This window comes from Coptis chinensis, chromosome 7, assembly GCF_015680905.1.
Source record: "Coptis chinensis isolate HL-2020 chromosome 7, ASM1568090v1, whole genome shotgun sequence".
Classification (NCBI taxonomy): domain Eukaryota; kingdom Viridiplantae; phylum Streptophyta; class Magnoliopsida; order Ranunculales; family Ranunculaceae; genus Coptis; species Coptis chinensis.
In genome coordinates this window covers 12769560-12773651 of record NC_141462.1, presented here as the reverse complement: position 1 = coordinate 12773651, position 4092 = coordinate 12769560, and the positions used below count along the sequence as shown (strand labels likewise).

The 4092-nt window shown below is 35.9% G+C and overlaps 1 long non-coding RNA gene across 2 annotated transcripts; it reads left to right on the top strand.

The window, feature by feature from the left end:
* Positions 1 to 832: 832 nt before the first annotated feature.
* On the top strand, positions 833 to 3691 carry LOC147486086 (uncharacterized). 2 transcript variants are annotated; one of them, XR_015202416.1, is made up of 3 exons: positions 833 to 1318; positions 1661 to 1760; positions 3180 to 3691. It is a non-coding gene; the product is annotated as an uncharacterized LOC147486086 (long non-coding RNA). The 2 variants fall into 2 exon arrangements; XR_015202417.1 differs by lacking the exon at positions 1661 to 1760 and having other exon boundaries at positions 837 to 973; positions 1135 to 1318.
* The last annotated feature ends 401 nt before the right edge of the window (positions 3692 to 4092 follow it).

The following is a 4092-nucleotide window of genomic DNA, read 5'->3' as shown; positions in this document are numbered from 1 at the left end:
TTTGAAAGCATCTTTTGCACTTACCTCATACCAAAGCTGTCTTACAGAAATAGTCGAAAACCACTCCTCATATTTCTCAACTGACTCAAGAAATAACCAATCCCCTCTAAGTTTCCATTCTCCAATAACTTCATCCCAATCAAGTGTAACCCTTAAATTTTCAAACTTTATAGTTTCCATATCACCCATGTCAGGAAAAAACACCAACCTTTCATCTAAACCATTATCATGATCTAAAACTACACCCTCCCCCAAGCATCATTATAAAAAGCATCTACACATAGTCCATAATGAAGATTCTAGTGACTAATTACAGATGTAGGTGGCACATGCCTTATTCTACCAACATAATTTACAGTTTCCATTAATGGTTCGCCAGAAACTTCATCTTTATTAATAAACCTATACCTGACTTCCCCAACTAGCCCATCACACTTTGTTATAACTGCTGCATGTCATGATCCTTGAAACCCATCTTCACCACTTCTCACCTCGACAATGTTACCTCGATCCCCACAGACGGCACCATTTGTCGCACCCAATTCCGCGACCTATAACTTTACTCGTATTCTGGCTCTCATTTTGGATCGGTTGCACCCATTAGGTTGTTGCCCTCATTTCTCGGGATCAAGGATCAAGTTCACCCTATAGTCTCGCCGTGGCCCCCCTCCTTCTCTTCCCCTCTTTTTTTATATCCCTCTCCTAGGTTTACTTCATGGGGCACAGTATGGTCTTGGGCCTATTCTCTGGGCCCAATACCTACTATGGTGATGGCTCTATCCCTTAGCCCAATATACACATGCTCCCTCTATGAAAATGGCTACTATAGAGACCGAACATTTTAGAGATTGGTGGTGCTGTTTTTCTGATGGTGTTTTTTTTTGGGAAAGAGGGAAAATATTAAAATAGAAGCAGGTGGGCTTAAAATTTTGGCGTTGAAGTCCAACAAAAGGATTGGTTGGCGATCATAGCAGTAAGTAGAAAACACAATGAATTTGGGGCAACTTTATTGCATTTTCTGACCAAATGCAATCGTTAGTCTTCTACAAACGCACTAGACGGATAAGCGCTATCCTCCAAAATTTAATAACGTTTTATTATAAGTGCTATTAAATGAATGTTATCTATTCACAGTTTTCTAGTAGTGAAGGCAACTGGAAGGTTTTGTAATGGAAGGCTAGCTACTGATTCATCTACCTGCTTATACGCATTTGGCATCAAACCATTTATACCTGCTTATTTGGATTATGGTATAGAAGACTTTGCCACTGGAGTAAACTTTGCTTCTGTCACTGGAAGTGGTACTTCCCATTCTGTGGTAAGTTGATGGTAGCAAATTAAGTGTTGATTATCATCGCGTTTCACTTTATTTAGGCTATTACTTGAAAAGTTGACATTGCCATTCCTAACTTCATGTTATAGTGTGCTTTTCAATTACATTGTCCAATTTGGGACTAACCATTATTAAGAAGCGTTAGGTTAGGTGGTTACTGACTAAATTCTCTAAAATGACAGTAATTTGAGTTAGATACTCATGATAAGAGAAAGTGAAATAAACAGTGTAGCCTGAAATACTGTCTTTCCAAATGTATGACACATTGGATTCTTATTTAATGAATCCAGACAAAGCTTATTTCTCTTTTCACTGGGTAACTCATAGGCGGTGTTTGGTTCGAGGAATCGAGATTCCTGGAATAATAGAGAGTGAGATTGAAGAAGACGAGTGAAGAGGGCAACAGAAGAAGGGGAAGTTAAGGAAGGTAAACACCATTTTTTCATAAAGAAAATTGTTTTCCCTAATATATATATATATATATACACACGTTTAGAAGGAAAAATCTCGATTTATATAGGCGTCTCTTGCTTATAATCTACCTGCTATTTCCATTTTCGTTTCTTTTTTCGCGTTCTTTGTTACATAATCTATCCATCACTTCCAAGAAAACTTGGTTCCGAAAACCAAACATTGCCATAGTGTTCATTCGGTTCACACTAACTCCCAAAGTTTAATGGGATGAGGTCTATCGACTTTATAGTTGAGGAAATCCATGACCAGCAAGGATGTTGTAAACGGTTCTTATGAAGTGTTGAAGTATAGATATGGAGGTATGTCCATATATGTGCATTTGTGATTTTCTGAACAATTGAAACAAATTTTAATCTGCTTTAGTTCTACAATAATTTTTTAAACTTCTTGATTTTCAATTGAAGTTAACCAATCTTAGAAACACCATGGATAACCAATTAATATCTTTTTATAGCATTTTTTTTGTTCAAGTGCCTACCATATTTTACTAGATTTCAAGTTTTTCTATATTATTAGATATATCTGCCCGACTAATATAGAATATCATTACCTATATAAAATTAGCCGTCCAAGTAATTGCACATTGTTTTCTACATTTGTTCACTTTCGAGCAATGTGATTGGGCTCCTTTTCGGGCCAATTGGTTGGTACTATGTTCACCTCTGTGATGAATCCAAATATGGGTTAAATAGATTGTTGTTGATCGTGTGTGTAAGCTAAGGGGTCTGTGATGGACTCTGCATAATGTTATTTCAATGTTCTTTCTTCCGCCATTTAAGACAACCTTTCTATGGAGTTTAGTGGTTTTTCAACGTGCTTTATTTTTGGAATAGTTAGTACAAACTTTAACCGCGCGAGGTCAGTCATTTTCGTTTGTTTTAGCTTGCATATGGAGGACTGTGTTAGTTAAGATAGGGATTAGACTGAAAAGAACTGACAAAACTGTAAGGGGGGTAAATTTATACCACCACAGATAAACAGTACTAAGACAAACCCGGATTTGGTTTTCAAAAGCTGAATTTTTATTCTTATTATTTTGCAGTAACCATGCGACATTTTAAGAGCATATATTCTTTGTTTTGCTTCCTACATACATTCATGTTCCGTTTTCTTCTAATCTTTTCTTTTCTTAATTCAATTGTGCACCACACTTATACCACTGATATTATTAGTTAAAACTTTAGATTAAGTATATCCTTGACACATTAAAAAAAAATAGTGATGTTGTTGTGCTTTGTCAGACCTGAACCAAGTAAATGTTGGATGCATTTAGTTGCCATCTTTACAGTTTTTTTCCTCTTCTTTATTTGACCTTTTCTCCATTGCTACATTGCGCAGTGCAATAATAACACTAAAGTATATTATGATGTAGGCGGAGAATGGTGATAGTGCTGTATTACGAACTGTGCGGTTGAAGTGGAAACAAAACCACGAAGCAAGATGGCAAGGACCGAGATGGTGGTGCAAAATTATGTGCATGAGCTGATTAGGTGCTGTTGGTGGTGGTATTACCAACTCTGGGAATGAAGTGGATACAACACTAAAAGCATGAGATAGGAATGCAAGGAGGTGGTGGAGCAAATGAACACCCAAAAGTTGATGCCAAGGCTGAACCATGAACCAGATCACTGTTATTTTAGTAGCAATATATATTCTATTCATTCACACATGTTAAAAAAAACAAGTGTGATTAAAAGGAAAGAGGTGATTGATGAGTAGAATAACAATGTATAAGTAAACTGAAAAGATTTATAAGAACTACCAACATGCACCTCCAAATACCAATTTAATGGTCTCTCTTTTTCAGACTTTTTTGTTTTTTTTGGTATGAGTATTCCGAAGGAGCTGTTAACATTTGTTCAAGCGTTTGTTAGAGAACACTCATAGAACTTACTCGAGAGGCATACCTGATTAAATTCGTACCCAATGCCACAGTATAGTCCAATTAAAATGAAAATTGTATAGATTATCTATGCCTTCGGCAATACCTCTCCTCGCTAATTTATTTCAATTTTTAATTACATTATTTATATTTGATTTTTATTCTTTAACTTTCTATTATTCATATTGCTTGATTCATTGGATAATTTTTGTGCAACATTCATAGTGAATCCGACCAGTTGAAGTTGAAGAAGAAATTAAAGTCATATTTGCATAATCAACTACTGTTTTGGGACTGGCAGTTCTTTCTTCAACTGTGTGAGGTTAGTTACCCCAATTTTTTTTTGTCTGATGACTTGATCAATTATATTCTTAGTTACTTCATATATCTTTTATGCACCCAT